We start from the raw sequence: 25246 nt of genomic DNA, 5'->3' as shown, positions 1-25246 counted from the left end.
GATTTAACCGAACCCCTGGTCTTTGAAATTTAGTATACACAACCGTATCCTTGATACTTCTTTGTCTCTTATATGAAAAAGTTAATTTCTTTAGTGTCAATTTATCTAATTCTTTAAAACTTTTTAAAAATTCCCAAAAATGAGAAATATAATATTTAATATTATCACTTAATATATTATATTTAGAAACAAAAAATAAATTATCTGCTTTATCATCCTTACTAACATTATTCCTATTTAGCACTTTCTTATTTTTATACCTAACATTTAATATATTCTGTTCACTTCTATTAATAATATTTTCATCAAATTTTCTAGTTTTAAACATCAATTTTGTAAGTTCTATTTCTTTCCTAAATATCCAGTCTTCGTTACAGAGTCTGGAGATTCTCAAAAATTCTCCAAAGGGTAAAGACTCCAAAGTATGTTTAGGATGACAACTATTTCCCATCACAAAATTATTTACTACTCCAAATTTCCTATGTATACTAGTGCTAATATTAACGAAGACAGGATATTTAGGAAAGAAATAGAACTTACAAAATTGATGTTTAAAACTAGAAAATTTTATGAAAATATTATTAATAGAAGTGAACAGAATATATTAAATGTTAGTTATAAAAATAAGAAAGTGCTAAATAGGAATAATGTTAGTAAGGATGATAAAGCAGATAATTTATTCTTTGTTTCCAAATATAATATATTAAGTGACAATATTAAATATTATATTTCTCATTTTTGGGAATTTATAAAAAGTTTTAAAGAATTAGATAAATTGAGACTAAAGAAATTAATCTTTTCATATAAGAGATGAAGAAGTATCAAGGATATGGTTGTGTATACTAAATTTCAAAGACCAGGGGTTCGGTTAAATCAGCAGATCCATATGAAGGGTACTAAGCCATGTGGCAAATGTATTGGATGTTCATATATTATGAATTCTTTTTATATATAAATAATATTAGATTTGAATCAAATGGAGTATTTAATTGTCGTACAGAGGGAGTTATTTATGCTATCAAATGTACTTGTAATATGTTTTATATTGGGCAAACAAAGAGAATGTTTAAAACACGCCTATTAGAACATTTGAGAGATATAAGGGTAAATAAAATGGAGAGCCCTTTGGCTCTTCTTTTTAATAAATATCATGATGGAAGTTCAGAAAACCTAAAAGCTACTATTTTAGAACAGGTAGATATGAAATATTTAGATGAACAAATGTGTAGATTAAAGCTTTTAAGAAAGGAAACAATGTTTATTTTGAAATTTGATACATTAACTCCAAAGGGTTTAAATGCAGAATGTTGCTGGAAATGTGTTATATGAATTAATGGATGTCACTTTAAAATTTGTTTCTACAAATATTTTAATTGTTTAATTGATAATTGTTTTATTGATGGAGCTGGAACTATATAAGGTTTTGGATAATGCTATGTATTACTCCTTGAAGGCTTATTGTGGCCGAGGCGCTAGAGAAATAAATTTGCTTATCTGGCTTTCGCTGTGTGGTTTTATTGTATTTGTGATGAACAGCAGTTCCGGTGTTCGTGGTGTTGGTGTTTCAATACTGATGGCCAGTGATCCAGCTCAGAATGTACCTAGAATTTTTAGAGAAGAAGGTGCCAGTACTTCTCAACGTATGATGGATGGTTTCCTTAACACTAGTATGGAGAGAGATAGAGAACGGACGAACAGGTATCCGAATGAAGAAGGCTCTGCTGTCCCTATTTGGGAGCGTTTTTTAGCTGAGACCCGTAGTAAGCGGCAGAATAATCCATTTGCTAATATTGGGAAACGTACTCCTGAATTTCCGGTGGAGGTAAAGACAATGATTTCTAAACTTAATACTTTAATGAACAAAGAAATGACTGTTTATTACAATTATACAAGTCTTCAAAGATATTTAGACTTGGATATTGTGCCCCGTGGTCTGAGGGCAATTAAATTTCCTACACAACCTTTTGATTTGACTTTTTCCAAAGAAAAAAATTTTAAACAAAGATGGGAAAAAGCTGCTTTTTTATGCTCTAGAGAATGGGTTAGTATTCTTATAGAAAGAGACATTATTAAGTTATCTGAGATTAAGAAGGAAATTTCCACTGTGTGTACTAACCTAATGACTGTGCTAGAAAGGGCTCGTTTGGAGTCTTGTTTGCGTGATATTCAGGATAAACTTAATATTTATGAAAAGAAATTATTGGAACAAAAGATGAACAAGATTAACAGAGATATTTGTGATTTTGAAAGGGGAACGGCTTTTTTCAAACCAACGAATGATAGGTCACGCTCCAAAGTTCGCCTCAATGGGGGAGGGCGGACATTTTGAGAGAGAGACTATATAGTAGTAACAGCATAGAAGCGTTTAATCAAGATGGTGAAAGACGGGAAAACAATAATGATAATTCCCACCAATTTCCACCTTTACTATCTCCTATGAATGAACGCTATCTGTATGATAATTTTCGTGGTGAAGGGGCCAATAATCGTCCACAGAAGAGAGGATATTCAGACCGCGAACAACAGAGAAATGGACAATATAAACAATGGCGGGGTAATAAGAGAACTAGATGGTACTGATGCTTTTCATGTATGCAGTAACATTGTAAACATTTCAGGCTACTCTGTAAATGAATATTTGTTGAGTGCTTTGAATTGTGGCTTGAAATTTGTACCCACTGTTATTCCAAAGTTACATGAATGCAAAATAGAAATGTATAAATTTATTAGGAAGTTGCATTTGTGGTTTTATTTTGAATATCAGTTTGTTAATAATGTTGTTGATGAGTTAGAGTACAATGAAATTTCTAGTATTGAAAATTATATCTCTGATACAGATTCATCTGATTCTTTTGTTTCATGTGAAAGTAATCTGAATGTTTATTGTTTAATTGATACTATGGCAGTAGATTGCACAAGCAAGTTTATGCCACCATTTACACATGAGGGTCTAAAAAAGTTTTTTACTATGTTACAGTTTGAAATGGAAATGTTATTTAAAAACTTTAATTCTAAACAAATAGAGTATAATTTGTCCAAACAGGAATGGATATCTTTGTCTGATTTTTCTACACAAAGAGAGCTTGTAATTAAACCTTCGGACAAGGGCAATAAAATAGTGATACTTCATTATACGCAATACTTAAAAATGTGTATGGATCTTTTGGGTGATGAAACAATATATAAAAGGTTAATGTTAGTGTAATTGAACAAGCTAAAAATAATTACACGTTATTGATTCGTAAGGGTCTTAGATTGGGTTACTGGTTAGAGAAAGATGTGAATAATAAATTGTTGGTTAAAGAAACAAGTCCGGCCTTTTTCTATTGTCTGCCTAAATTACACAAGAGTAGTATGAACCCACCAGGCCGACCTATAGTGTCTGCTAGTAATTATTTTTTACATAATTTAGGAGTTATTTTGCATGGTGTATTATTAAAGGAAGTTATGTTACTACCTTCATATATTAAAGACTCCTTTGATTTCTTAGAAAAAATTAGGCATATTAAGTGGACTAAAAATATGTATTGGATAGCTTTGGATGGACGAAGTCTTTATACCAACATTAAACATCTATTTGGTTTAGAAGCTTTATTACATTGTATGGGGAATAGCCCTCTAACTCATTATGTATTAGATTTAGTTCAATTCTGCTTGGAGAATAATTTTTTCTATTTTGAAAATCAAATTTATCATCAAATACAAGGTACAGCCATGGGTGCCCCATTTGCACCCATGTATGCAAATATATTTATGGGGTTGGTTGAAAAGGAATGTATCTATAGTAAAATATTTTTTAAAAAATATGTAAAATCATATTATAGATACATAGATGATTTAATTTTTTTATGTGATGGTGGTAGGGACTTGGTATCCAACTTTGTGGAAGACATTCAGATAAATAGGTTTGGTATAAATTTTGATGGTTTACAAGTTGGCAATCGAGTTTCTTTCTTGGATATTAATTTGTTGGGAGTTATAGGTAAAAATATTAGCACTAGTATACATAGGAAATTTGGAGTAGTAAATCATTTTGTGATGGGAAATAGTTGTCATCCTAAACATACTTTGGAGTCTTTACCCTTTGGAGAATTTTTGAGAATCTCCAGACTCTGTAACGAAGACTGGATATTTAGGAAAGAAATAGAACTTACAAAATTGATGTTTAAAACTAGAAAATTTGATGAAAATATTATTAATAGAAGTGAACAGAATATATTAAATGTTAGGTATAAAAATAAGAAAGTGCTAAATAGGAATAATGTTAGTAAGGATGATAAAGCAGATAATTTATTTTTTGTTTCTAAATATAATATATTAAGTGATAATATTAAATATTATATTTCTCATTTTGGGAATTTTTAAAAAGTTTTAAAGAATTAGATAAACTGACACTAAAGAAATTATTTTTTTCATATAAGAGAGGAAGAAGTATCAAGGATATGGTTGTGTATACTAAATTTCAAAGACCAGAGTTCGGTTAAATCAGCAGATCCATATGAAGGGTACTAAGCCATGTGGCAAATGTATTGGATGTTCATATATTGTGAATTCTTTTTTATATATAAATAATATTAGATTTGAATCAAATGGAGTATTTAATTGTCATACAGAGGGAGTTATTTATGCTATCAAATGTACTTGTAATATATTTTATATTGGGCAAACAAAGAGAATGTTTAAAACATGCCTATTAGAACATTTGAGAGATATAAGGGTAAATAAAATGGAGAGCCCTTTGACTCTTCATTTTAATAAATATCATGATGGAAGTACAGAAAACCTAAAAGCTACTATTTTAGAACAGGTAGATATGAAATATTTAGATGAACAAATGTGTAGATTAAAGCTTTTAAGAAAGGAAACAATGTTTATTTTGAAATTTGATACATTAACTCCAAAGGGTTTAAATGCAGAATGTTGCTGGAAATGTGTTATATGAATTAATGGATGTCACTTTAAAATTTGTTTCTACAAATATTTTAATTGTTTAATTGATAATTGTTTTATTGATGGAGCTGGGACTATATAAGGTTTTGGATAATGCTATGTATTACTCCTTGAAGGCTTATTGTGGCCGAGGTGCTAGAGAAATAAATTTGCTTATCTGGCTTTCGCTGTGTGGTTTTATTGTATTTGTGCTGAACAGCAGTTCCGGTGTTTGTGGTGTTGGTGTTTCAATACTGATGGCCAGTGATCCAGCTCAGAATGTACCTAGAATTTTTAGAGAAGAAGGTGCTAGTTCTTCTCAACGTACGATGGATGGTTTCCTTAACACTAGTATGGAGAGAGATAGAGAATGGACGAACAGGTATCCGAATGAAGAAGGCTCTGCTGTCCCTATTTGGGAGCGTTTTTTAGCTGAGACCCGTAGTAAGCGGCAGAATAATCCATTTGCTAATATTGGGAAACGTACTCCTGAATTTCCGGTGGAGGTAAAGACAATGATTTCTAAACTTAATACTTTAATGAACAAAGAAATGACTGTTTATTACAATTATACAAGTCTTCAAAGATATTTAGACTAGGATATTGTGCCCCGTGGTCTGAGGGCAATTAAATTTCCTACACAACCTTTTGATTTGACTTTTTCCGAAGAAAAAAATTTTAAACAAAGATGGGAAAAAGCTGCTTTTTTATGCTCTAGAGAATGGGTTAGTATTCTTATAGAAAGAGAAATTATTAAGTTATCTGAGATTAAGAAGGAAATTTCCACTGTGTGTACTAACCTAATGACTGTGCTAGAAAGGGCTCGTTTGGAGTCTTGTTTGCGTGATATTCAGGATAAACTTAATATTTATGAAAAGAAATTATTGGAACAAAAGATGAACAAGATTAACAGAGATATTTGTGATTTTGAAAGGGGAACGGCTTTTTTCAAACCAACGAATGATAGGTCACGCTCCAAAGTTTGCCTCAATGGGGGGGGGTGGATGTTTTGAGAGAGAGACTATATAGTAGTAACAACATAGAAGTGTTTAATCAAGATGGTGAAAGACAGGAAAACAATAATGATAATTCCCACCAATTTCCACCTTTACTATCTCCTATGAATGAACGCTATCTGTATGATAATTTTCGTGGTGAAGGGGCCAATAATCGTCCACAGAAGAGAGGATATTCAGACCGCGAACAACAGAGAAATGGACAATATAAACAATGGCGGGGTAATAAGAGAACTAGATGGTACTGATGCTTTTCATGTATGCAGTAACATTGTAAACATTTCAGGCTACTCTGTAAATGAATATTTGTTGAGTGCTTTGAATTGTGGCTTGAAATTTGTACCCACTGTTATTCCAAAGTTACATGAATGCAAAATAGAAATGTATAAATTTATTAGGAAGTTGCATTTGTGGTTTTATTTTGAATATCAGTTTGTTAATAATGTTGTTGATGAGTTAGAGTACAATGAAATTTCTAGTATTGAAAATTATATCTCTGATACAGATTCATCTGATTCTTTTGTTTCATGTGAAAGTAATCTGAATGTTTATTGTTTAATTGATACTATGGCAGTAGATTGCACAAGCAAGTTTATGCCACCATTTACACATGAGGGTCTAAAAAGTTTTTACTATGTTACAGTTTGAAATGGAAATGTTATTTAAAAACTTTAATTCTAAACAAATAGAGTATAATTTGTCCAAACAGGAATGGATATCTTTGTCTGATTTTTCTACACAAAGAGAGCTTGTAATTAAACCTTCGGACAAGGGCAATAAAATAGTGATACTTCATTATACGAAATACTTAAAAATGTGTATGGATCTTTTGGGTGATGAAACAATATATAAAAAGGTTAATGTTAGTGTAATTGAACAAGCTAAAAATAATTACACATTATTGATTCGTAAGGGTCTTAGATTGGGTTACTGGTTAGAGAAAGATGTGAATAATAAATTGTTGGTTAAAGAAACAAGTCCGGCCTTTTTCTATTGTCTGCCTAAATTACACAAGAGTAGTATGAACCCACCAGGCCGACCTATAGTGTCTGCTAGTAATTATTTTTTTACATAATTTAGGAGTTATTTTGCATGGTGTATTATTAAAGGAAGTTATGTTACTACCTTCATATATTAAAGACTCCTTTGATTTCTTAGAAAAAATTAGGCATATTAAGTGGACTAAAAATATGTATTGGATAACTTTGGATGTACGAAGTCTTTACACCAACATTAAACATCTATTTGGTTTAGAAGCTTTATTACATTGTATGGGGAATAGCCCTCTAACTCATTATGTATTAGATTTAGTTCAATTCTGCTTGGAGAATAATTTTTTCTATTTTGAAAATCAAATTTATCATCAAATACAAGGTACAGCCATGGGTGCCTCATTTGCACCCATGTATGCAAATATATTTATGGGGTTGGTTGAAAAGGAATGTATCTATAGTAAAATATTTTTTAAAAAATATGTAAAATCATATTATAGATACATAGATGATTTAATTTTTTTATGTGATGGTGGTAGGGACTTGGTATCCAACTTTGTGGAAGACATTCAGATAAATAGGTTTGGTATAAATTTTGATGGTTTACAAGTTGGCAATCGAGTTTCTTTCTTGGATATTAATTTGTTGGGAGTTATAGGTAAAAATATTAGCACTAGTATACATAGGAAATTTGGAGTAGTAAATCATTTTGTGATGGGAAATAGTTGTCATCCTAAACATACTTTGGAGTCTTTACCCTTTGGAGAATTTTTGAGAATCTCCAGACTCTGTAACGAAGACTGGATATTTAGGAAAGAAATAGAACTTACAAAATTGATGTTTAAAACTAGAAAATTTGATGAAAATATTATTAATAGAAGTGAACAGAATATATTAAATGTTAGGTATAAAAATAAGAAAGTGCTAAATAGGAATAATGTTAGTAAGGATGATAAAGCAGATAATTTATTTTTTGTTTCTAAATATAATATATTAAGTGATAATATTAAATATTATATTTCTCATTTTTGGGAATTTTTAAAAAGTTTTAAAGAATTAGATAAACTGACACTAAAGAAATTATTTTTTTCATATAAGAGAGGAAGAAGTATCAAGGATATGGTTGTGTATACTAAATTTCAAAGACCAGGGGTTCGGTTAAATCAGCAGATCCATATGAAGGGTACTAAGCCATGTGGCAAATGTATTGGATGTTCATATATTGTGAATTCTTTTTTATATATAAATAATATTAGATTTGAATCAAATGGAGTATTTAATTGTCATACAGAGGGAGTTATTTATGCTATCAAATGTACTTGTAATATATTTTATATTGGGCAAACAAAGAGAATGTTTAAAACATGCCTATTAGAACATTTGAGAGATATAAGGGTAAATAAAATGGAGAGCCCTTTGACTCTTCATTTTAATAAATATCATGATGGAAGTACAGAAAACCTAAAAGCTACTATTTTAGAACAGGTAGATATGAAATATTTAGATGAACAAATGTGTAGATTAAAGCTTTTAAGAAAGGAAACAATGTTTATTTTGAAATTTGATACATTAACTCCAAAGGGTTTAAATGCAGAATGTTGCTGGAAATGTGTTATATGAATTAATGGATGTCACTTTAAAATTTGTTTCTACAAATATTTTAATTGTTTAATTGATAATTGTTTTATTGATGGAGCTGGGACTATATAAGGTTTTGGATAATGCTATGTATTACTCCTTGAAGGCTTATTGTGGCCGAGGCGCTAGAGAAATAAATTTGCTTATCTGGCTTTCGCTGTGTGGTTTTATTGTATTTGTGCTGAACAGCAGTTCCGGTGTTTGTGGTGTTGGTGTTTCAATACTGATGGCCAGTGATCCAGCTCAGAATGTACCTAGAATTTTTAGAGAAGAAGGTGCTAGTTCTTCTCAACGTACGATGGATGGTTTCCTTAACACTAGTATGGAGAGAGATAGAGAATGGACGAACAGGTATCCGAATGAAGAAGGCTCTGCTGTCCCTATTTGGGAGCGTTTTTTAGCTGAGACCCGTAGTAAGCGGCAGAATAATCCATTTGCTAATATTGGGAAACGTACTCCTGAATTTCCGGTGGAGGTAAAGACAATGATTTCTAAACTTAATACTTTAATGAACAAAGAAATGACTGTTTATTACAATTATACAAGTCTTCAAAGATATTTAGACTAGGATATTGTGCCCCGTGGTCTGAGGGCAATTAAATTTCCTACACAACCTTTTGATTTGACTTTTTCCGAAGAAAAAAATTTTAAACAAAGATGGGAAAAAGCTGCTTTTTTATGCTCTAGAGAATGGGTTAGTATTCTTATAGAAAGAGAAATTATTAAGTTATCTGAGATTAAGAAGGAAATTTCCACTGTGTGTACTAACCTAATGACTGTGCTAGAAAGGGCTCGTTTGGAGTCTTGTTTGCGTGATATTCAGGATAAACTTAATATTTATGAAAAGAAATTATTGGAACAAAAGATGAACAAGATTAACAGAGATATTTGTGATTTTGAAAGGGGAACGGCTTTTTTCAAACCAACGAATGATAGGTCACGCTCCAAAGTTTGCCTCAATGGGGGGGGGGTGGACGTTTTGAGAGAGAGACTATATAGTAGTAACAGCATAGAAGCGTTTAATCAAGATGGTGAAAGACGGGAAAACAATAATGATAATTCCCACCAATTTCCACCTTTACTATCTCCTATGAATGAACGCTATCTGTATGATAATTTTCGTGGTGAAGGGGCCAATAATCGTCCACAGAAGAGAGGATATTCAGACCGCGAACAACAGAGAAATGGACAATATAAACAATGGCGGGGTAATAAGAGAACTAGATGGTACTGATGCTTTTCATGTATGCAGTAACATTATAAACATTTCAGGCTACTCTGTAAATGAATATTTGTTGAGTGCTTTGAATTGTGGCTTGAAATTTGTACCCACTGTTATTCCAAAGTTACATGAATGCAAAATAGAAATGTATAAATTTATTAGGAAGTTGCATTTGTGGTTTTATTTTGAATATCAGTTTGTTAATAATGTTGTTGATGAGTTAGAGTACAATGAAATTTCTAGTATTGAAAATTATATCTCTGATACAGATTCATCTGATTCTTTTGTTTCATGTGAAAGTAATCTGAATGTTTATTGTTTAATTGATACTATGGCAGTAGATTGCACAAGCAAGTTTATGCCACCATTTACACATGAGGGTCTAAAAAAGTTTTTTACTATGTTACAGTTTGAAATGGAAATGTTATTTAAAAACTTTAATTCTAAACAAATAGAGTATAATTTGTCCAAACAGGAATGGATATCTTTGTCTGATTTTTCTACACAAAGAGAGCTTGTAATTAAACCTTCGGACAAGGGCAATAAAATAGTGATACTTCATTATACGCAATACTTAAAAATGTGTATGGATCTTTTGGGTGATGAAACAATATATAAAAAGGTTAATGTTAGTGTAATTGAACAAGCTAAAAATAATTACACGTTATTGATTCGTAAGGGTCTTAGATTGGGTTACTGGTTAGAGAAAGATGTGAATAATAAATTGTTGGTTAAAGAAACAAGTCCGGCCTTTTTCTATTGTCTGCCTAAATTACACAAGAGTAGTATGAACCCACCAGGCCGACCTATAGTGTCTGCTAGTAATTATTTTTTACATAATTTAGGAGTTATTTTGCATGGTGTATTATTAAAGGAAGTTATGTTACTACCTTCATATATTAAAGACTCCTTTGATTTCTTAGAAAAAATTAGGCATATTAAGTGGACTAAAAATATGTATTGGATAACTTTGGATGTACAAAGTCTTTACACCAACATTAAACATCTATTTGGTTTAGAAGCTTTATTACATTGTATGGGGAATAGCCCTCTAACTCATTATGTATTAGATTTAGTTCAATTCTGCTTGGAGTATAATTTTTTCTATTTTGAAAATCAAATTTATCATCAAATACAAGGTACAGCCATGGGTGCCCCATTTGCACCCATGTATGCAAATATATTTATGGGGTTGGTTGAAAAGGAATGTATCTATAGTAAAATATTTTTAAAAAAAATATGTAAAATCATATTATAGATACATAGATGATTTAATTTTTTTATGTGATGGTGGTAGGGACTTGGTATCCAACTTTGTAGAAGACATTCAGATAAATAGGTTTGGTATAAATTTTGATGGTTTACAAGTTGGCAATCGAGTTTCTTTCTTGGATATTAATTTGTTGGGAGTTATAGGTAAAAATATTAGCACTAGTATACATAGGAAATTTGGAGTAGTAAATCATTTTGTGATGGGAAATAGTTGTCATCCTAAACATACTTTGGAGTCTTTACCCTTTGGAGAATTTTTGAGAATCTCCAGACTCTGTAACGAAGACTGGATATTTAGGAAAGAAATAGAACTTACAAAATTGATGTTTAAAACTAGAAAATTTGATGAAAATATTATTAATAGAAGTGAACAGAATATATTAAATGTTAGGTATAAAAATAAGAAAGTGCTAAATAGGAATAATGTTAGTAAGGATGATAAAGCAGATAATTTATTTTTTGTTTCTAAATATAATATATTAAGTGATAATATTAAATATTATATTTCTCATTTTTGGGAATTTTTAAAAAGTTTTAAAGAATTAGATAAATTGACACTAAAGAAATTAACTTTTTCATATAAGAGAGGAAGAAGTATCAAGGATATGGTTGTGTATACTAAATTTCAAAGACCAGGGGTTCGGTTAAATCAGCAGATCCATATGAAGGGTACTAAGCCATGTGGCAAATGTATTGGATGTTCATATATTGTGAATTCTTTTTTATATATAAATAATATTAGATTTGAATCAAATGGAGTATTTAATTGTCATACAGAGGGAGTTATTTATGCTATCAAATGTACTTGTAATATGTTTTATATTGGGCAAACAAAGAGAATGTTTAAAACATGCCTATTAGAACATTTGAGAGATATAAGGGTAAATAAAATGGAGAGCCCTTTGGCTCTTCATTTTAATAAATATCATGATGGAAGTTCAGAAAACCTAAAAGCTACTATTTTCGAAGAGGTAGATATGACATATTTAGATGAACAAATGTGTAGATTAAAGCTTTTAAGAAAGGAAACAATGTTTATTTTGAAATTTGATACATTAACTCCAAAGGGTTTAAATGCAGAATGTTGCTGGAAATGTGTTATATGAATTAATGGATGTCACTTTAAAATTTTTTTCTACAAATATTTTAATTGTTTAATTGATAATTGTTTTATTGATGGAGCTGGGACTATATAAGGTTTTGGATAATGCTATGTATTACTCCTTGAAGGCTTATTGTGGCCGAGGCGCTAGAGAAATAAATTTGCTTATCTGGCTTTTGCTGTGTGGTTTTCTTGGATGACAGGTCACCCTGAAGCAGCCAATAGGCTACTTAGTATAAGGATTGTTATGCTAATCTGTCAGAATAGTTGAAGAAATTACAGGTTTTCATTTTCTTGGTTAAAAAAATCATTGTGGTCTTTTCAGTTAAACAATATGCCTGCATTTGTACATAACCTTGTATTTAATGATGTGTCTGATAAGCGAAGAGTACAATGGTAAGATGGCTTCTTTAGATCTCAAAGATATTTCCTTTGAAATTAATTGGGGCAGATAGGAAGATTTCCTGAATTTGATGAAAATGTAATGATTGAATGAGAGCATTGTTGTCCACGTAAATATCCAGGTCTCTTACGACCATATTTGTCTGAAGAAGAGTACCATTTATAGTGGAAGCAGCACTTTTGCTGATGTCTACTATTTTGCACTTTATTGCATTTAGCTTTAGACCTTTTTCAGTAGACCACACATTTATATATTTCGGCCCTTGTTGGAGCAGTTTAGTGTCAATGGATGAGAAATAGCAGTGGCCAACTTGCAGTCATCAGCAAACTTGGTCAACTATACTTGTGAGAAACTCGCTTGGATGTCTATGAAATAAATGTCAAATAGGAGAGGGCTCAATATTGATCCATGTGGTACCCACTAGTTGATGCCTCACAGCAAGAGGTTTTTCGGTTTGATTCTCAGCTGGGGTGCCTTCTGTGCAGATTCTGCATGTCCCCCTGCATTTGTGTGGGTTTCTTCTGGGTCCTCTGATTTCCTCCCACATTAAAAGACATGCAACTGAAGCATTTCTCCCCAGGCCTCCACTGAAAATAGGCTCTGTCCCAGTCAACAAATGGTAAATAAATAAATAAATATATAACATAAAGGTAGGGTGCCATCCAATTTCTTAACTTGGAATCTATTGGATAACCAATTTACAATCCAGTAAACAATGTAGGGATTTACATTAAGTTTGTCTATTTTTTCAATAGTACCATCATCAGGCAGAGTGCCAAAAACCTTGGCCAGGTCAAGATAAGCAATACAAGAAGTTTACTAGGTTCAGGAGACAGAACCTGCCCTTCAGAAAATCAGACTGAGTTGGGGCCTAGATCAGTTGCCTAATTCTGTATAAATGAGTTATTTTAAGATTCAGTCTATGGTTTTATAAATAAGGCTGGTGAGGCTGATGGACCTATAAATTACCTGTGGATGTTCTGCATCAAGCACAAACCCATGGGAAGGCTAAAGCTTAATGGTCTAAGTAGAGGCCTGAAGAATGCATACCTGGCACTGATAAGAATGCAGCCTTCTATGTCATCTGGTCCCACAGAAATATTATTTTAAACTCTGACAGGGAATTCTAACACTTGTTCCAAAGTGATTTCACGGGAAACTACATTTTCAGGAATAGTGTGGGAAAGAATATGAGTAAGAATAGCAGGGGCAAGAATGTGAGTAGGTGGCATAAAATTAGCACTAAATTTATTTGGTAATATATTGGATATATCCTTGGAATCAGAATGAGTGATTTTATGGATGAATATGCAAGACTCACATAGTTTTAAATTTAGAGTTGTTAAAATGGTAAATAAAAAACTTGGGGGGATATTGTATTGAACAAGGAATGTATAGAGTAAAAATGGATGAATTATTTTCAAGCAGATTCATATCCAGGACTCAGGGAAACAATGAGTATAAAACCTGTTTTAAAGAAGTGATCCCTTTGTGTGTAGTGAAGCTACTGAATATTTAAACTTAACTAGATCTAGTATATTACAAATTAAATCATTTATTATGGCTGTGTTTGATTGGTTTCAACTTTTTATCTGTGATGTATAAAAGTATGAATGTATATTAGTGTTGTTGAAAGCAATAAGGAAGCATTATCTCAAAACCCTTGCTGTATTAAACTTATCTTTGCATCGTTTTGAACACAGTTTGGTTTATTTTCGAGTTCTTCTCTGTTTCTTCTTTATGGATGAGCACAGCACATTATTGGACATTATTCCTTAACATAACTGAAGAAAGATTCATAGTTTAATTTGGTATCTGTTATGAACTTAAATTCATACTCTGCTTTATATTTTCTAATAGTGTTCATAAGTTCCTTGCTGGCATGTTTCAGTGTGGTCTTAAGATAGGGGATGGGAATTGCTTTTGCAACTTTTCACAATTTTCCATGTTTCATTATACAATTTATAAATATGGGAGTTCTACCAAAGAAACTTATTCTTGTATATTTAGGGTGGATGGGAACAGATCTTTCTATGTAGCTGCTTAGGTGGTGATAAAAATTGGAGATAAATTTGGCAGCCTTCTCAGTTGAGCCCATCTATGGGGGAGTGTTCAGAATTATGCTTAGAGCTTTTACAATGTGAAGTAGTTTTGCCTTAGAGAAATCCCTAAAGTGCTGTCATTTGGTGGTGAGGTGATGTCACTAGACCTGATAGAGAATATGACTTGTTTGTGGTCTGAATTAACCATTGTTGAGGAAATGAAAGGCAGGGTGAATGCAAGGGCTAGGTTGATAAAAAAAAACAGATCAAGGCTATCCTGGCCCCTAGAGTGTAATTTTACAATTTTCTCTAGTGCATTAGTATTAACAAAATAAGGAGCTCTGAGCATATTCATTTTTAGAGATGTAAGTGTGCCAATCAGTACTTGAGCAAGAACATATCTTGTTTTATGTTTATCCCCTTAATGTATTAAGGTAACTTCCATGATCTTTGGGAAACATTGATGGAGATTTGTAACTTTCAATGAAGTAATAGTTGGACCTGTTATGGGCGACTTGGATCTGTAAGACCTCCAGGTTAGGACTACAGCTAATTTGATGTGAGGTGATGGTACTTCTGGAAAATGGAGATATTGACTCACATTTACCAAAGGAGCTGAAGGAATGATAGGCACTAATCCCCATTATAGAGGGATTACTGCTACCACACTGAAACCATGTTTCAGTAACTACACAGATATGAATGTGTGTAATCCCACTCAATCTCCTAAGCATGAAATCTGGACAAAGCTATAAACAATGGGGGGGACAAAGGCCCAGAAGTAGGGACACTTTTTAAATATTGCTCTTACAAACGTAGAAAGTTGATAGAATACCAGGTTTTACATTAGCATGAATTTTCTGAAAGATATGAAGTCTAAAACTCAAATGTCTCACATTTTCCAACTTCAGCCCTCAATGATTTGCCAATGATTTGCCAAAAACCCAAAATTTTATGAGAAAACAGACCAAAAATATTAGGCACAAATCTGAACATTCTGTGAAAATCTGTACAGTTGAGAGGTATGATTGTGTCTCAGTTGCAGGAAGGACTCAAATTCTGACATCTTTCTATTTTGACTCCTAGCATTGATTTGTACCACCATGCTGTATATGTTTGAGTTTGCTATGTAGGAATGTCTAGCAGGGAGACTCTGCCTAAACAGGCACTATGGAGACAGCAAAAGCCTTAGCTATTTAGCCAATTGTTAAAGCTGATTATCTTGTCTTGGTGTCCAGGCATCATTCTTGGTGAAGGCAAGATACTACTCAAGAACAGTGTCTTTTTGGCTTCTAAAACATGCCTAATAATTTCCATCATGTCTCTCTTAATGTCCGTTGGTTGAGCATCTCAGGTCATTCACACCCACATAGGCTACCACTAGGTTATATTTATATGTGACTGATTTAAGGGACCTTAGGGTCCTTATGACGATGTGGATCCAGGGATCAGGCAGGCAGCTTGCAGCCACCTTGTTTCTATCCAGTCAGATGAGCATGGGGTCTGTACACCTAGCTATAGAGTCAGCTAAGACTAAAACCTTTCCCTGTACAGAATTAAACTTAGTGGGTCATATGGACTTAGGCCTGCTTTCTTGGTGCCTCTTGGGTGACTTATGTAGAGTTGCAGTAAGTGTGAATTGAGATGGTGTTAGTGTTGCTTTATGCACTGCAGGCTGTGATTTTTTTAGGGTGTGTTGTATGAGGCTTTGAAAATTTTTCTTCATAGTCTCAGCATAAGTTGTGTACTTAGAGGTATGTAGTGACTGATGTGGTATTGTGAAGGTTTGATAATTAACAGGTAGTAGCTGATGTCTCTGGAAAGTTGCTATATTAATTGGTAGAAGCAGTGAACAGTCAGTAAGAATAGGGTAGCTGCTACACTGCTTTAGAACAGCTAATGGAATCAGGCCAGCCACAGATGGGTTGAGGCCAGGTTGTTTTGCCATGTTGCCAGAGAGCAGAAGACTAGGGCTGGCCATAGCAATTATGGGGTGGAGGGAAACTAGACTGCTATAGAAGACCTTAAAGATTTGTGGACAATGCTTAGTGTGACCCTGTCATGACTAAATGATTAATGCTTTTATTTGCTGATTATATTTTGTTGACACTAATATTAACAATTGCATAATACATTCAGAAGCTTCATTAAAATTTCAAAAAATAAAATTTTGAAAAAAACAACTGCAATCTTAAATGCGGTGGTAACCAAACTATTTTAAAATCAAAACATAGCTAATATTTTAGAAAATACATAATTGCAATTGGATGTGTAAAAAATTATTTAGGTGTCATACTGTCTCATTATTATGTGCAACATAATACATTTTAATTACAATTGTATTATGAAAGCTTTTAATAAAATGGCTACAAACTGCAATAAAATATAAATATTTGTTTACATTTGAGGGTAGATTAAACATAAGTCTATCATTTAAAATATAATACATAGTTTAAATCATTTCACTGTCACCAAGCAATAGTCATATTAAAGTCTTAAATAAATAATTTACTGTATCTCCTTTGTATTTTTTGGCTTTAAGGAATCGTATTAGAACTTGGAGAAAAAGGGAGGCATAGATTTACTAGGTACTGAGCTATATATGTTGACTTCCATTTTAAAAGTAGTAATTCACTGGCTAGATTAATATTATGAATTAATGTGGGAGGATTACATGAAAATTTGTGAAGTTCTTGGAAATACAAAGTTACATATCAGTCTTTAACTCTATTAGATAATAAAATGTACTTGATAACAACCAAGTATTTTCAATATTCTATATCTTATCCTAAAAACTGTAAATATGTTAACAGAATATTGAAAACATTCTAAATCTATATTTAGAAGCAATTGACATTAAAAAGATATGTTTGCGGTTTTGTCTTTTGGTCTTACTGGGGTTTTATTGAAAGAGCTAACTATGAAAAAATATTGCAATGGAGAGATTAGGATTTTTTTCTTTTGGTTTAATTTCTTAGATGATAAAACTTTACTGTCAGTAGAAAGGATATTAAGCACATTTGAGCTATGCTGTGATAACTGGCTATATATTCAGAGTACAAATTTATGATTTCAAAAATACTGGGAGTTAATAATAGTAATAATAATAATAATAGTAGTAATAATAATAATCTGATTTAAAAATGCAAGGAATTAATGATTTAAATATTTGACTTTAAATTTAATCAAATAAGAAAAAAATCAAAGTACTATTATCTAAATTGCATAAAATTCAACTGAATGGTAAGACATTGGTACAAGAATTGTGTTGGAAATACTCAAACCAAATTTCCTATCCAAGTTTATCTTACACAGATAAATCCGTAGTAATTAGTCAAAGCTAAAATAACTCCCATGTCTTTTTTGGAAAAAATTTGCATATAGATTTTGGCTTAAACTTCCATAATTTTATTTATGTATTTACCTATTTATTTATAATTTGATACTTAAAAGCCAAGCATTTATAGTAAAGATACATAAGAAATAATGAGTAAAAACTGCAGCAGAATATTTAAAACATGTGGGTAATAAACAATAGTATAACACATTTAAAACTTCAGGAATGAAAAGTTGGTATAAATGCCTCTGCCTGGCTTTCTAAAAAAGACAAAACGTCAAGGATCTCCAAAATAAGGTCTTAAATTCTTGTGTCTGGAATGGTAGCTTCTTCCAGAGGTCTATGATAAGACAGGGAAAAAGACATTCTAACTGAAGTTTCAGCACAAGCCTTTGGAATGTTTAACATCCCTACATCAGATTACCTGAGTTGTCTCTATGGGGTATAGAGTTTCAACAGCTGTAGAGAGTCAAGATCCAGACTGTGCAGAGTACAAGAAGTGAACATCAAGATTTTGAAGACATGATGATCTGCAACAGGCAGCCAGTGCAGATTCTTCATCACTGGTGTAATATGACTAGTTCTCTAGACACAAGACACCAGGTTTCTTGCTGAGTTGTGCATTCACTGGAAGTATGACAGGTCACCATTCAAAAGTCCTCAATACAGAACATTACAGTATAGTTTGAATGGGGCAACACCAGTACATTACCACCATCAGGAAATCAAACCTTGGAAAAAAGTGCTTGATCCAGACAATGTTCCTTAAGTGGAAATAAGACAAAAAACGTACTTTAGACATTAAAGAAAACTTTTATTATAAATGGCTTCTAGAAGGATTTGAATGCTGGTATTAATGTACTACACAGGGATTTCAACACTAATATTAATGTATTACATATTTTTATGCACATAATTGAGAAATGGATATACACTTTAAATATTTATTTTTTATTTGTATTTATCTTTATTGACCAGGTTTGGCCCACTAGCCTTTTGGACTCTTTTCAAGGGAGACCCAAGGTGGTATTTATATTACTAGGGGAAATCTGGCCATGGCACCAACGACATGCCCCTACTCTTTCCAGTGATTTCTGTGGGATCTTTTAAATCCACCTGAGTTGCCACCAACTCAAGCAGATGAGATCCTGTTTTAATGTCTCATCACAAGGATGACACACTCAGGTGTGCAGTACCCCCATTATACTGCACTGCAGTGTCAACAATCAATCTACCTGGTGTGGAATAGAACCCATAGTCTTCTTCAGCAAAGGTGAGTATGCTACCTGTTGCACCACAGATACTGAAATAGTACATATAGTTAGATTATTTTATTCCTATTCACATAAAACAGAACTCCACACTGATCTTATTCAAATGCAGCCTAGATAATTGGGTGGGAGACCGCATATTCACCTCAGGGTGACACCTTTCTCCCTCATGGACAGGGGTAGCAGCTGTGTTCATAAATTTGCTCTGCAAACTACCCAAAAAGAACAAATGGGGATACTTGGAGATTAACATGATTAGGCTTGTAAAGGCTGTAGGCCCAATAGCCTAGTAACTTCCTATGAACCTATTAACATGAGACATCTTGGCGAGACAGATATGCATCTCAGAGGATCCCTACACTCTGGAACAGGCTGTCCATCTATTTGAAGCAAAGTCCATTTCTAACCCTATTTAACTGTAACCTTGACCAATGAATGGAAAATTGGAAATTCACCCAGGTCTGGCCCCGATATCTCTGACAGATGGGAAGACAGTAATGCCCAAACTAACATACCCCCCCCCAATAATCACTAGAAACTTCCTAACATACCCCTGCTAATAAATGCCAATGATACATAGGGACATATTTGTGTTGGATTGCATGGCTATGCTTATAAAGGCCCTGGTGGTAGTTAGCCTAGTATATAACTATGAACTATGAACTATGAACCTATGAACCTATTTGATCTATCCACACTTACAAGTTGTACTGAATCCTATAGTGAGCCATTCATTAGCCTCTGTCATTCAGAGTTTACTAAGCAAGGGGTGGAACAAAAGTAGATTTCCAGGCCTTTCTTTTGTATCACACATGTACAGAGACATACCTGGGGACAATTTAACAGTCACTAGTCTCCCCACTGCATGCCTTTGAAATGTGGAAGGAAAGCAGAGCATCCAGAGAATCCCCCCCCACATACACACATACTTAGGTGTATTTAATTTCTTATTCATTATCGTTAATCATGGCAGTGTAAAGTACAGTATAACTCATGCTTTTTATAACATACTTTTGAGATGTTTGTAACAGAATGAAATCATTTTTTTCTGGGTGCTTTTTCCATTTGTGCCTATCGACCATCAAGTCCTCCTCTTGGAGTTTTCCTTCATTCATTCATTCATTCATTCATTCATTCATTCATTCATTCATTCATTCTAAGATGCAGAGGGTCCTTCCTGCATATGACTGACAGTCAACTGGAGGGAGATGTCATTCAGAGACCAAAACAGAGCCATATCTGGCCCATCTAGCACTTGGTGCCAGACCTCAGTCCTCTGCTCCATCCCCTCAGCTGTTCACATGAAGAGGAAAAAAAAAATTCTGCTGCACCAGTGTGGCACTCCATGCCGGGACCCATTCTCCAACTGTTCAACTGAGGAACCAAAAAAAAAATCCCACCAAATTTGGATCAAAAGTAATGGAGTGCCATGAAATTCTGAGTGATCCATGATCATGATTTGTTTACATTGCTTCTTCTCATCAGTGATTACATTATTAGCCTGTACCCCAGCAGCTGAAGTGATGATGTAACTAGACCCAAGACCATGAATGATATGTGATTGTAGACAGTAAGCAAGTCAAAAAAACAGTTTAACCTTTCCTTACTTTGCGACATTAACTTTGTCATTTATTTATTTGATTCTGCAGTATAATACACCATCCGGGTCCCACCTGGGCTAGTTCTGTGTGTAATGACGTTACATCATGGCAGGAAAAATAACTCTCTTTTACTTCTCTATCGTAGATAGGTTGTTGTGGAAGTTAAACTAGTGCAAGTGTAGTCTTAGCTTTTCAGTTTGGGACGTCTTGATTTATTGACTTTGTTTTTTCTTTTTCTCATTGGAACCTCTATTTCAACCTAGTGCTGAATATCAGTCCCCTCCCCCAAGTGTTTATTTAATGCATACAGGGTGCTTCATTTATCACATCCTTGATCTTAACAAGCCTGTAAGAAAAAAAAATAAATCTGCAATCTTAGCTGACATAGGTCTTTTTTATGTGTGTGTGTGTGTGTGTGTGTGTGTGTGTGTGTGTGTGTGTGTGTATGTGCTGACTTTCCAGTAGGTGCTATTTACAGTGTCTGTCCATAATAGTCGAATGGAGCTGGGCCTGTACTAGGAATCTAGAAGTAAATTAAGCCTCTATAAAAGGATATTGCTATGTGTGACAAGAACAAGATAATACAGTCTGTTTACTTTACTGTTTTATGTATGAAAAAAATACTAATAATGTTTAAAAGTTTCTATTAAAATACATGGACACATACATACAAACATATATATATATATATATATATATATATATATATATATATGTAGATTTAATTTATATCCTCGAAATACTGAAATATCGAAATTCAGTATCTCAAAGCTATAAAGTCGAATTTTTGTAACCACAAAATTCAAAATCTCACACACTGGAGATTTTAAATTTCGTGTTTCTACTACACACACACACACACACACACACACACACACACACACACACACACACACACACACACACACTCACCATCCTCCCCACACACAAGCACAAGCTCTCTACTACATAAAAACAGGGCGAAGCCCCCCACCTACTTTGGTTTTATATTGTCCAGTTTGTTTTTTTATTGTTCACTAAAACCAAAGTAGGTGGGGGCTTTGCCCCCCCACAACCCCCACTAACTATATATTCTAACTCCAGGATCGTACTACAGTGGGGAGAAGGACATATACCTTTTACTTGCCTTTTTCTAATTGTCAGGGAAATGAACTGTCAGCAAATGAACTGTCAGGCAATTGGGCTGTCTGAAATTTCTGTCGGGAAATGAACTTTAGGTGAAATGAAGGTGACTCGTGTATATATATATATATATATACTTGATATTGTGCCATGTGAAATATGTTTTAAATATGTTAAACCAATTGTGCTTCATAAATGTATTATTTATTTAGTAACGTTTTAATTCAGCTTGAAATGTATTCTTATTAAGATGCTATTATATGTTTAAAAAGAAAGACATCACAGAATATAAGGCTGTGATCTCTCAATGAAGCAGATTTGAGAAACCAACACAGCATACTGACACACTCGTGAAAATGTATTTTTTATTCAAATTTTTAAGCGGGTTGACAGTGATCCAAGTGGATGTATTTCAGGTTCAGCTCAGAAAATAAACCAAGCAACAAAGATACATGTACTGAAAAATGCTTAAAATATGCAAATTCAATAGAAATGTGAATATGTATAGTAACAAATAATGAAATTCTGTCAATAATAATTTTCTTAAAGTATATAGGAGGGCAGAAAGTATAACCTGTTGGACATAGTTTGGATGAAGCGATTAGCAGAGGTTAGAGAGTGGGCAGGGTAGTGATTTAAGGGGAAGAGAAGTTGATTGTTTCAGTGAGAGGGTGTTATTGGTTGTCTGTACATTGGGAAATGTCAATATTTATTTAAAGATATGTATGTACAGACGTGATATTATGCCATTCAGATTACTGTTAATGTAAGGATTCCACTGGAATTTAAGAAAGCACATCACAGTTTGTGGAATGTAATTATATAACAATTTGTGCAATGTAATCATTGTACAAATGTCTGTATGCTAGGGGATTATGTTATTGCATGTTATCTAAAGTGCTTTACATATGGCTAATTTTATAAGTAGTTTTTAAGATTGGATGTGAATTTGGTGAAGGAATTTAAGGTACTGATGGCAGAATGGGATGGATTCCCAGCAGAGCTTCCCTTAGCTGATCTGGCAGCCTAGGTGAATTGCATCATGGTACTCTCTGTAAGCATTACCTAGTAGTCCAATGCCCTCTCCCCATCCTGGCCCACCCACACCATCCAGATTACATTTTTCTCATTTTTCTCACAGTCTGTCTTACTCTTTCTGTTTTTCCCACTACATTAATTAATTCTACATATTCTAAATAGGCAAGAATGTGCTCTTATGAGGATGAAATAACTGCATTGAGATCCAGAGGTCTTGGGGCTGCTAGGCCCCAAGAAGCCAAGGGAGTCCTAGATGCTGTAAGGTACATTTCAGATTTTTTTTAATACAACCTGTTTGACACAATGATTTTCTGAAAAAAATCCTGATTTTGGAAAGAAATTCAGTCTTATTCTTCAGTTTCCTTTTTCCTGAATCCTTTCAACAAATCCTAACTGACCAGAACTGCACTGTAATAATTGTGGGGGAAATAAGTAAATTAAACTGGGTATCTGGTGACTGCTAGGCCCTTAGAAGCCATATGGGTTGTAGGTGCTCTGACATTTATTTTATTTTATTTATTTTACATTTGTTGACCGGGCTAGTCTATATGGATATATGTCCATTTTCAGTAGACGCCCGGGGAGATAAGCTCCAAAGTTAAAATGAATTTACATTAAAGAAATACATAAAAATTACAGAGTAAAAGAAAACATTATAACTGGTGACATAGTTATAAAGTGTAAAAATGCAGTAAGTAGAACATAAATGGTAAAAATATTGTTACAAAAATATTGTTACAAGTGACATTGAGAGAATACTAGCATAATGTACAGTAATTGAGGATAAAGGAAAGTAAGAAGAAAATAGCAGTTATGTAAGTACATCTAGTGGTATAACACGTGGAAAGAATATATATAAAAAAAACACACTTTTTTTTTTTTTTTTTTTTTTGCATTTCAAAGTTTTTTTTAAATAATCTTTTCATCCAGTAATGTACTCAACAAGGAATTCAGTGTAACATTTGCTTTTTTTGCATCTTTTCAACATACCCTAAGACAGTAAGACTATACTTGGAGGAAATTACCTCGTTAAGCTGGGGCTTATCTGGAATTCACTAGACCTCCAGAAATCATGAGCGTTCTAGATGCCTAAGGCACATATTTATAAAAAAATGTCCAGACTTTTGATCCAATGATGGCCTGAGCAGAAATAATGGGCCGGATTCATGAAACCTCCGTGTAAGACTTAATATGTCTTACTCGGAGGCTGCAGTTGAACGGTATGACATCAGCTTGCCATGAATATTCATGAGGGCACACTGACTCATCCATAACTCTTACACAGACTGAGTAGGCAAGCAGGGGGTGTGTCAGACTGCCGAGCAGTCTAAAAGTCCACACCCCTGCAAGGTTTTAAAAAGCATAATGTCAACAGACAAGAGCGAGTCTGCTCAAATGTACTTGCACCCAACACCACACTCCCTGACACTGTAAACCCCCATCAGAGTTATAGAACGGAAAAAATTAAAATTGTTTTTAAATCCATGATATAGCTGCCCGCATTTGTGCTTGTTTGCGCGGGTGGGCCCATTGCTTAACCACAGTTAGCAATTGTGACATTGGAGAGCATATAAGAACTACTTATGCAAATTAATCCAAATAGCAATAGCATAATGGTAGAGCGTATACACAAAGAGAAGGCATTCATGGTTCGAGTCCCACCATCAGTATTTGAAATAATGCCAGACAAATATGATTAAAATTTTATTAAAAGCAGTGACATGGCCAATGTATCAGCGAACAAAATATATATTTTTAAAAGACCCAGATATATAATAGCCTGCTGTTAAGCAACGTTTTACACAGCTAAACAGAGGTGCCCATAGTTTAATAGCGCTATACCCATCTAAACAGAGGTGCCCATAGTTTAATAGTGCTTCACCCAGCTAAACAGAGTTGCCCATAGTTTAATAGTGCTTCACCCAGCTAAACAGAGCTGCCCATAGTGTAATAGCACTTTACCCAGTGCAATAGAGTTCCCCAACATTTAAAAACGCTTTACCCAGCGCAATGTGTTTGCGGAGACGTGCGCGCCGCGCCAACCAGGGCACCGTAGAGTACAGGGGAGCAAAGTAGAGCTAAGTTGCTTAAACACAGCCACACCCCCTAGCCTGTCTAGACAGTATTAAAATAAAGGAATGACAAGGTTTGAACCCAGGACCCTTTGCATTATAAGCAAAGTACAGAACCACTAAGCCATGACAACATAGGGGAAACAGCCACTATTAACATACATAAGCGTAGGAATGGTAGTTTAACCA

The sequence above is a fragment of the Protopterus annectens genome, chromosome 1.part2, assembly GCF_019279795.1.
Source record: "Protopterus annectens isolate FY-2018-M chromosome 1.part2, PAN1.0, whole genome shotgun sequence".
Classification (NCBI taxonomy): Eukaryota; Metazoa; Chordata; order Ceratodontiformes; family Protopteridae; genus Protopterus; species Protopterus annectens.
Note: the sequence above shows the minus strand (reverse complement) of the source record.